This window comes from Leucoraja erinacea, chromosome 8 (assembly GCF_028641065.1).
Source record: "Leucoraja erinacea ecotype New England chromosome 8, Leri_hhj_1, whole genome shotgun sequence".
Taxonomy (NCBI): domain Eukaryota; kingdom Metazoa; phylum Chordata; class Chondrichthyes; order Rajiformes; family Rajidae; genus Leucoraja; species Leucoraja erinaceus.
This window is the reverse complement of record NC_073384.1, coordinates 47,766,267-47,777,587: the sequence shown is the minus strand read 5'-3', so window position 1 is coordinate 47,777,587 and position 11,321 is coordinate 47,766,267.

Here is an 11,321-nt window from a genome sequence, read left to right as displayed (position 1 = left end):
AGAATAGGAACCATTCATTGCACCATATGCTTGATGCAAGCTGTTCATTATAGAGCACCATTACATCACTGGTGTATAGTAAAATCCGTGTGCTGTAAAATTTGATACTGTAAAATTCCAGGCATGATTGGAACAAGCTCCAATGTCCCAACTAGTTTACCACGTAAATGAATGAGATAGAAATGTTAGTTAAATAGCTAATCAGTCCATAAAATAGCAAGGAAAGATGTTGAATGAATGAATTTCACAGTGAAGTTCTTTGCTTGCATACACACGGTATGCAAATAGTTGCCACATAAAGCTGCTGACAAAGTTACAAATTATACACAGTATCTGTGCCGTCCCCCTTTGGTCCCCCCCCCCCCCCCCCCCCCCCCCCCCCGCCAGGTCTATATTGTTCTCCACCCCTCCCCCTTCATGGCAGTCCCACCACGCAGGGTCCCCATTGTTCTCCCCCCGCACCGGGTTCTCATTTATTCCTTCCCTCAGCAGCGGCATCCACACGCCACATGGTTCATTTCATCCAATGGTCGGCTCCCTGATGTTGTAATCCTTCCAGTAATAGAGCACAATTAACCCTTCGAGTAATAAAGCATAAAGCCTCTACACAAGTGAGTCATTAATTAAATCTATTTATTGAGGCACACGGATATGCAGGGAATGGAGGGATGCGGATCACATACAGGCAGAGATGTTTGACTTGGCATCATATTCGGTGCAGACATTGTGGGCTGAAGAGCCCGTTTCCTGCATTGTATCGTGTAATGTTCTAAGCCCGAGGCAGATCAGCCATGATCATACTGAATGGTGAGGCAGGACTGATGGACCTGATGGCCTACTGCCCTTATTGTCTTGTGTTCTTTAGAATCAAAGCAAGCCAAAATGGTGGAAAAACTCAGCAAGCCAAGGCATTTGCAGAAAGTGAAACAGTGAACTTTTCATGTCTGGAGTCTATTCAATTTACATTTGCAGCATCTGCAATTTATTTTTTATTTTTATTTACGGCTCAAAAGAAGACTGTTGATAACCATTGGCTCATGAATTGCATGAAGATTGCTGGCTGTTTGAAAATTAGTGTTTAGACATTAAAAATGTGTTAGTGGGGGATAAATGTCAGCTTGGTGAGACTCTTACCCTGCTGTGCTAGCATTGGCAAGTTAAAAAAACAAAAAGAGGAAAATACATTTGTATCTGTCCTCTCACTCCAGGAGAGATGCTAGTCATGCATCCATTTGAATCAAATCGAGTGTTGGCTTTATCTAATGATGATTGCTTGTGGCATACCCTTTGCACAAGGCAATAAAAACATACATTTAGCTCAAGATGGCTGGAACCATTCTAAATTTGTTTTTTTCCTGAAAAAAAGAAATAAAAAACAAATAATTGCAAGTCCACAAACGGTTTAATGTGTATTCAGTGTAAAGGAAAGCACTGTCCATGATTTGCTCTCAGTCTTTGCTAATCTCATTTATCTGAGTCTTTTAATGGAGATTTAAGCACCTCATGAGGGGAAGGACTGTCCAAGATTCCAGCTGACTTTTGTTTGTAATTATTCTAGGAGTGAAAATATGTGGACAGAGGCAAAGATTCCCATCGTGGAAATGTCATAGCACTATTAGTAGTTGCTTATTGTAAAGTTGCTTGTTGTTAATTCATGGCCTGATTAAATATCATCCAAGCAATTGCCTTGAGTCCTAATCAACCTATTCAACCCATGGTTAAAATGCAGGATCATGGTCATGCCGATTTTGTACAATTTGTTCTTGTCACATTATTAACTTATTTACTATATGTTACAATCATCAAGTGGTTTAATATATGTTGTTTGAATTGAGCAGTTGTGCATTTACCAATTGTGATTTTCCTGTAAGTCAATAAAGGTGCAACCTATTTAAGGGTTACAAACTTGACTTGAAATTCACCACATACTTCATGGAAAATGTTTGATTGCAGGGGGCAGAGATGAGAGGTCCATACAGAAATGTAGCCCAGAAATGTGATTAATATCTCCAGTCAGTTGCTCCAAGACCAGTAGGAAAAGACTTACAGAACATAAAACAGTATAACCCAAGAACTGGGCCTTTGGCCAACAACATCAGTGCCAAACCTGATGTCAAGCTAAATTAATCTCTTCTGCCTGCACATGATTCATACCCCTCCATTCTTTGCTGTGTACAAGAACTTGCCCTGCACATCTCCTTTTAGACCATAAGACATAGTAACAGAATTAGGCCGCTCGGCCCATCAAGTCGGCTCCCCAATTCGATCATGGCTGATCCATTATTGTCTCTCAACCCTATTCTCCTGCCTTCCTTTAAGCTTTAACAGGGCTGAAGTGCTACTAACCAAGAACCTATCAATCTCTGCGTTATCAATACCCAATGACCTGGCCTCCACAGCAGTCTATGGCAATGGATTCCACAAATTCACCACCCTCTGGTTAAAGAGATTCCTCCTCATCTCCATTCTAAAGGCACATCCTCATATTGCGAGGCTTTGCATCTGGTCTTAGACTCTCCTACTGCTGGATACATCCTCTCCATCTAGACCTTTCATTATTCGGTAGATTTCAATGAGATCCCCCCTCACCCATCTAAGCTCCAGCGAGTACAGGCCTAGAGTCATCATTATATGCTCCTCATATGTTAACCCAATCACTCCCGGGAACATTCTTGTAAAGCTCCTTTGGACCGTCTCCAACGCCAGCACCTCCTTCCTCAGATATTTGGCCCAAAATCTGTTCAGAATATTCCAAATCTTTATGGAAGAAACAATGCAATAATCAATTCAAGAGTGTTTAGTTGTTACATGCACCAGCACCAGACCAACGAGATTCTTATGCCCCTGTCCCACTTTGGAAACCTGAACGGAAACCTCACCCAAGGTTTCCGTGCGGTTCCCGGAGGTTGTAGGTAGTTGCCGGAGGTTGCAGGTAGTGGAAGCAGGTAGGGAGACTGACAAAAACCTCTGGGAACCTTCGGGAATCGCACTGAAACCTTGGGTGGGGCACAAAGTCTCCAGAGGTTTCCGTTCAGGTTTCCTAAGTGGGACAGGGGCATAACTTGCTGCATAACATATAAAATGTACAATAAAGTATCAGTTAAGTTGTGTACACCAGACCATGACAGTGTGAGCTAAATTACATAGAGTCATCGAGTCATAGAGTGATACAGAGTGGAAACAGGTCCTTTGGCCCAACTTGCCCACACTGGCCAACATTTCCCAGCTACACTAGTCCCACCTTCCTGCACTTTGTCCATATCCCTCCAAACTTGTCCTATCCATAAACCTATCTAATTGTTTCTTAAACGTTGGGATAGTCTCAGCCTCAACTACCTCCTCTGGCAGCTCGTCCCATATACCCACCACCCTTTGTGTGAAAAAGTGACCACTCAGATTCCTATTAAATCTTTCCCCCTTCACCTTGAACCTATGTCCTCTGGCCCTTGATTCCCCTACTCTGGGCAAGAGACTCTGTGCATGTACCCGACCTATTCCTCTCATGGTGCCCATTGTAGTTCGATGCTGAAGCAGTGTTGTTTTGGGTTGTGCAGGGTGGGTCAAGAGTCTGGGGTGGATGGGCCCTGTCCTTTTTTACTGACGATAGCAGCAAGATGAGAGTGTGGCCAGGGTGGTGTGTGGGGTCTTTGATGAAGTTAGCTTCCTGTGCATCCCTTTGAAGGTGGGGAGCCTAATACCTGTGATGGACCAGGCAATGACATGGGTAAGCAATGTTACATGGCCTAAGTGACTGGAAATGATGGTGAGATGCCCACTGTTTATTCTGTGATAAGAGGTTTACTATTATACAAATCCTGATTATACAATGCTGGACATGGCAAGCAATAGGATGCAATAGAAGTGAACTGCTGATGCTAAAGGAAGGTCCCAACCTGAGACGTCACCTATCCATTTTCTCCACGGATGTTGCCTGACCCGTTAAGTGACTCCAGCATTTTGTATCTATCTTTGTAATCAATAGGAATGTTGGTTTTGCTTGTTGAGGGATTCAGTTCTCTGTGAGAAATATTGTTTACCCATGAATAAGAGAGCAAGTTTTGAAAGGAAGCTGAACCTGTAACCCCATGCACCTGGTTGAACAAAGAATATTAAGCTCCACAATACCGAGAGATTATATTACAAATGGCCTACATACTATGAGGGAAATTGTACTGGAAATCTGGAAAAAATGACGACATTTTATTCACGAACTGAGTTCAGCCAGCATTTCTTGTCAGGAGGGCGTACCAAGTTCTAAACAGATGCAGAATATCCACATACCTTGCCAATTAGTAGACTTGCAAAGGTGTATTCACATGTTGTGAGGCACAGGTTTTAATGTGGGGGGGGGGGGGGGGGGTCTTGCTGAAGTGTTAGGATTTGAGTATAGGAGCAGGGAGGTTCTACTGCAGTTGTACAGGGTCTTGGTGAGACCACACCTGGAGTATTGCATACAGTTTTGGTCTCCAAATCTGAGGAAGGACATTATTGCCATAGAGGGAGTGCAGAGAAGGTTCACCAGATTGATTCCTGGGATGTCAGGACTGTCTTATGAAGAAAGACTGGGTAGACTTGGTTTATACTCTCTAGAATTTAGGAGATTGAGAGGGGATCTTATAGAAACTTACAAAATTCTTAAGGGGTTGGACAGGCTAGATGCAGGAAGATTGTTCCTGATAGAAACATACATAGAAACATAGAAATTAGGTGCAGGAGTAGGCCATTCGGCCCTTCGAGCCTGCACCGCCATTCAATATGATCATGGCTGATCATCCAACTCAGTATCCCGTACCTGCCTTCTCTCCATACCCCCTGATCCCCTTAGCCACAAGGGCCACATCTAACTCCCTCTTAAATATAGCCAATGAACTGGCCTCAACTACCCTCTGTGGCAGAGAGTTCCAGAGATTCACCACTCTCTGTGTGAAAAAAGTTCTTCTCATCTCAGTTTTAAAGGATGTCCCCTTTATCCTTAAGCTGTGACCCCTGGTCCTGGACTTCCCCAACATTGGGAACAATCTTCCTGCATCTAGCCTGTCCAACCCCTTAAGAATTTTGTAAGTTTCTATAAGATCCCCTCTCAATCTTCTAAATTCTAGAGAGTATAAACCAAGTCTATCCAGTCTTTCTTCATAAGACAGTCCTGACATCCCAGGAATCAGTCTGGTGAACCGTCTCTGCACTCCCTCTATGGCAATAATGTCCTTCCTCAGATTTGGAGACCAAAACTGTACGCAATACTCCAGGTGTGGTCTCACCAAGACCCTGTACAACTGCAGTAGAACCTCTCTGCTCCTATACTCAAATCCTTTTACAATGAAAGCTAACATACCATTCGCTTTCTTTACTGCCTGCTGCACCTGCATGCCTACCTTCAATGACTGGTGTACCATGACACCCAGGTCTCGCTGCATCTCCCCTTCCCAATCGGCCACCATTTAGATAATAGTCTGCTTTCCTGTTTTTGCCACCAGAATGGATAACCTCACATTTATCCACAGTATACTGCATCTGCCAAACATTTGCCCACTCACCCAGCCTATCCAAGTCACCTTGCAGTCTCCTAGCATCCTCCTCACAGCTAACACTGCCCCCCAGCTTAGTGTCATCCGCAAACTTGGAGATATTGCCTTCAATTCCCTCATCCAGATTATTAATATATATTGTAAATAGCTGGGGTCCCAGTACTGAGCCTTGGGGTACCCCACTAGTCACTGCCTGCCATTGTGAAAAGGACCCGTTTACTCCTACTCTTTGCTTCCTGTTTGCCAGCCAGTTCTCTATCCACATCAATACTGAACCCCCAATGCCTTGTGCTTTAAGTTTGTATACTACTTATACTGATGTTGGGGAAGTCCAGGTCAAGGGGTCACAGCTTAAGGATAATGGAGAAATCCTTTAAAACTGAGATGAGGAGAACTTTTTTCACACAGAGAGTGGTGAATCTCTGGAACTCTCTGCCACAGAGGGTAGTTGAGGCCAGTTCATTGGCTATATTTAAGAGGGAGTTAGATGTGGCCCTTGTGGCCAAGGGGATCAGAGGGTATGGAGAGAAGGCAGGTACAGGATACTGAGTTGGATGATCAGCCATGATCATATTGAATGGCGGTGCAGGCTCGAAGGGCCGAATGGCCTACTCCTGCACCTAATTTCTATGTTTCTATGTTACTTACAAGATGCTAAATCCAACTCATTATCAAGTTATCAACACTGATATCTGATCTGTGAGAAAGAATTTAACCTAACCTGGGGTCTTTAATTTACATGATGCATAATTCATCTTGTAATTTGTTGCACTGGCTGTAAGTGGATTCAACCACCATTAAATAGACCATGCCCTTTTCTAACAATCCAGTATCAGCATCAAACACCCTTAGGTTAGGCAGTGGATAGCTAATTGCAAATTACAGTTTTATTCACCCAACTCCAAAATTATTCCTCATTGTCTGAAAATCACAGCATTACCCATTTTCCTTTTCCAAACCTCCGTGAATGATGCAGGTCCACCACCGATTTTTGCCAAATGAGCAAGAGAAGAGAAGAATGAGCAAGAGAATGACTGGTTGCTTGAAGCTCTCATCCACATCTACTTTGGCACCATTGAAGCTGCTGGGGCCTCGTCTCACCACCTCGTTTCCTGAAGCGAATAACCAGCTTCTTCATCTTGCTGACATTGTGAGAGAGGCTGGTGTCTTGACACCATTTTCTATCTCCTTACCTCCTAGAATTCGCCATTAATGGCTTTGCGAAAGGTCGTACGGAGATTTCTTGTCCAAGATCATGAGGCTTGAATGATACAGACTTGGACTTCACCTAGGAATGGACTTCAAGATATATCCCTGGCTTCAGGTTGGGGAACACTCATATTTCCTTCTTTGACATGCATTCCTCTGCACATTTAATGATAAAGTCTGTAACGGCTGTGGAATACAGCCACAGAGTCCTTGAATGTGAACCAGTCGACCGACTCAAAATGGTTACGAAGGACCCCAATTATCTTCTCAGACCAGCACTGTATGACTTTCATACCAGAATCCTTGCCTAACCTCAGGGTGGCACAGTGGGGTGGAGCAGTAGAGCTACTGTCTTACAGCGCCAGGGACCCAGGTTCGATCCAGGGGCACTGTCTGTATGGAGTTTGTACGTTTCCCCATGATCACATGGGTTTTCTGTGTGATCTTCGGTTTTCTCCCACACTCCAAAGGTGTACAGGTTTATAGGTTAATTGGCTTAGTATAAATTCCTAGTGTGTGCGTGTAGGATATGGAATGTGTGCGGGGTTGTATCGGTGGTTGGTGCAGACTCGGTGGGCTGAAGGGCCTGTTTCCATGCTGTATCTCTAAACTAAAAACCTAAACCTGACAGGTTAAGATTGGGTGGCTTAGTGAAGTACCTGTAAATTTATGCCTCAGCATAAAGAGTGGACAAACACACAATTAATCAACCATCCACGTTCCCTAAACATTGCCGCATTCTTGTTCAATTATAAACACAATTGTTCCAGTTCCAAATTCAGCCAAAAGTCGCTTTGGACCAATTATTTTTTTGAATTTGTTTATAGGGTCTGAGAAATATTGTTCCGCTCTTGTTTTCTCTTTAAAAAGTCTAAATAGACAGAATTCAAATAATGCATTTAGGATAACATAGCCAATTGCACAATTATCTCACCATGGTATCAGACAATGATTAGCCAACTGACCTGAGTATCAGCAGTGACCTTGCAGGTTCAACCGAAGGTGGTACTTATGCAGGTAATTGCAGCTTTTAATTGCACACCTGGCAGTCATTTGGGATTCATTCAAATCAAAGCAACCAAGGCTGGATAAAACAGGTGGAAAGTGGCACAGCGGTTGAGTTGTTGCCTTACAGCGCCATGGGATCAGGTTTGATCCTGACTACAGGAGCCGTCTTATGGAGTTTGTATGTTTTCCCTGTGACCACGTGGGCTTTCTCCGGGTGCTCCAGTTTCTTCCCACATTCCACAGATGTGCAGGTTTGTAGGTTAATTGGCTTCTGTAAATCGTCCCTAATGTGTAGGATAGAAATAGTGTATGGGCATCATTGGTTGGTGTGGGCTTGGTGGACTGAAGGGCCTGTTTCCACACTAAATCTCTAGCCTAAAACTAAACTAAATAAAAAGGGATGGAGAATCACAGAATGAGGTAGTACAAACGATAAGATCCTGGCTGATGTCCTATCTGTATGCTACTTCACAGCACTCACCCAACATCACTTGATTCCCTTAACATCTAACGTTCTATTCTGAATAGCCATCTTTTTATTTGAAGACTGTGGCCACAATTAGGAACACATCGAGCCTGCCCTAACATATCAAGCCTTGTAAGAATTTGATGGATTTCATCGAGATCAATTCTTGTTCTTCAACGCTCAGGAGAACAGAAAACAACGTTTTGGAACCAATTACCGGATCAAACTGCATCCCGCTGACCCATTTACCACATTTTATGATTTTATTTCAGATTGTCAACACCAGTTATTTTGATTTTTAGAATAGAGACCCAAACTGCTTAAATCTCTCATCATACAATATACCTACTGTCCGTGCAATCCAAGTCTTTAGAGATACAGCATGGAAATAGGCCCTTCAGGCCACCAAGTCTGTGCCAACCAGTGATCACCCGAACACTAGCACTATCCTCTTCTCGCAGGGGAGTTGCCATGTAAAGCGGAAAGTTTAAACAGGTGGCCAGTAAGAATGATTTAGTGGGGACAGCACATTTAGAAATGATGAATGATTGCTGAGAGTAAGAATGGTGAGGAATTGCTGAGTGCGGGGACTGAAAGAGCAAAGATACATTTCAACAAGAAGCCTAGATGGAGGCTGGAATGCAATAGATATCAACAATTTAAAATAAAGGGGAGGTATGAAGGGAAATGTCCAAAAGGATTGAAGCAGTGGCCAAGGTATAATTTGAATTTTACAATTACCGATTAATTCTATAAAATCAGGAAGTGTGCTTAAAGTAGAATTAAACTAATGAATTCCATTACACCACCAATGAACAGAATGAAAACCAGCAGGCAGAGTCCCAAACGATATTTTGGCCACGAGGAGCAGCACCAGCACTCACCGCCTCCCGGCCCGACCTCAGGCCTGGACCACGGAGGACACCACCGTTGCCGACCTCCACGTCGATGCTGCCGCCGACCTTCACCTGCCCACCGACGATGCCGATCTTCGCTGCCTCACCGGTAACACCCCCTCACCGATTATGCCGACCCTCACTTCCTCCCCCCCCCCCCCGGTTCCTCTGACTATCGGCACCTTAACGTGACCGCTGAACCTCGCCACCTCACCGAGCCCTCCGAACCTCTCCGCCTCACCAGGATCGCTGAACCTCTCCGCATCACCGGCCATCCGCTGACCGGGACCTCCTACGCTTCGCCCGCCGACCTGGACTCCACTACCCGCGAGCCTCCACAATCGACTCCACCAACCCTCGCCACTCCACCGCTCTCCAGCAGGTCACAGCCGTCGCTTTACCTTACCCGAGTCCTAGGCTCAGCACCGGGCCTGAAGTCTCCACGCTGCAAACTCTGACATCACGGGGTCGGGCTGTGCTGGGTCCTAGTGCTAGAGAGGGGGGGGGGGGGGAGAGGCAGGGCTGCCAACTCTCATGCATTGAGCGTGAGAATCACGCATTTCGCCAAATTCTCACGCTGACCACAAATTTCTCACACTGTCATGAGAAATTCCGTGATCAACGAAAATTTCAAAACTCATATCAACTGCATGGGTCACGGGTGTTGGAAGCAGAAGCAGCGGCGGGGACAGATGTGGAAGGGGAGCCGGGGATGGTGAGTGTTTGCCGGGCTGGCGAGTCGCTCACTGCAGGTCTGGCCATGGAGCAGCCTCATTACAAGAGTCCTGGGCCGTTGGAGGCGTTGCGCCGCTGCCGTGAGAGTCTCTGTGGCAAATTTGCCCAGGTGACCTGCATGGATCAGGCTGCAGTTCAGTGCATCCTGGAGGACAACCAGTGGCTGCTGGAAGTAAGTACCAAGCACTGGGTAGAAACGGTGGAAGATAGTGGACTTCAAATGGGAGTGATTGGAGAAAGCATCCTGCTTGCCTGCTAGATTTTCACTTACTGTAACTGCAGGAAAAATGTTCCTGATGTTGGGGGAGTTCAGAACTAGGGGGTCACAGTTTAAGAATAAAGGGTAGGCCAATTAGGACTGAGATGAGGACAAACTTTCTTCACGCAGAGAGTTGTGAATCTGTGGAATTCTCCGCCACAGAAGGCAGTGCATGCCAATTCACTGGATGTTTTCAAGAGAGTTACATTTAGTTCTTGGGGCTAATGACCGATTCCTGGGATGTCAGGACTTTCATATGAAGTAAAGACTGGATAGACTCGGCTTGTGCTCGCTAGAATTTAGAAGATTGAGAGGGAATCTTATAGAAACTTGCAAAATTCTTAAGGGGTTGGACAGGCTAGATGCAGGAAGATTGTTCCCGATGTTGGGGAAGTCCAGAACAAGGGGTCACAGTTTAAGGATAAGGGGGAAATCTTTTAGGACCGAGATGAGGAAAACATTTTTCACACAGAGAGTGGTGAATCTCTGGAATTCTCTGCCACAGAAGGTAGTTGAGGCCAGTTCATTGGCTATATTTAAGAGGGAGTTAGATGTGGCCCTTGTGGCTAAAGGGATCAGGGGGTATGGAGAGAAGGCAGGTACAGGATACCGAGTTGGATGATCAGCCATGATCATATTGAATAGCGATGCAGGCTCGAAGGGCCGAATGGCCTACTCCTGCACCTATTTTCTATGTTTCTATGTTTCTAATGAAATCAAGGGATATGGGGAAAAAAAACTGGAAAGGGGTACTGATTTTCGATGAACAGCCATGATCATATTGAATGGCAGTGCTGGCTCGAAGAGCCGAATGACCTATTCCTCCACCTATTTTATGTTTCTATGCTTGAGTATATGGCAATAAAACTCGATCGCTCGATTTTGAAGCATTCATGCATGGTGGAGGTACAATGTAGTCATAGAGTGATACAGTGTGAAAACAGGCCCTTCAGCGCAACTTGCCCACACCCGCCAACATGTCCCAGCTACGCTACCTGCTTTTGGTCCATACCTCCAAACCTGTCCTAATCATGTATCAGTCTAACTGTTTCTTAAATGTTGGGGTGGTCCCAGCCTCAAATACCTCCTCTGGCAGCTTGTTCCATACACCCACCACCCTTTGTGTGGAAAAAGTTACCCCTTAAAAATACTTCATACAAAAAACATTGAAACCAACAATGCACTAAAACATGATTTTAATACATCAAATTTCAAAAATTCCC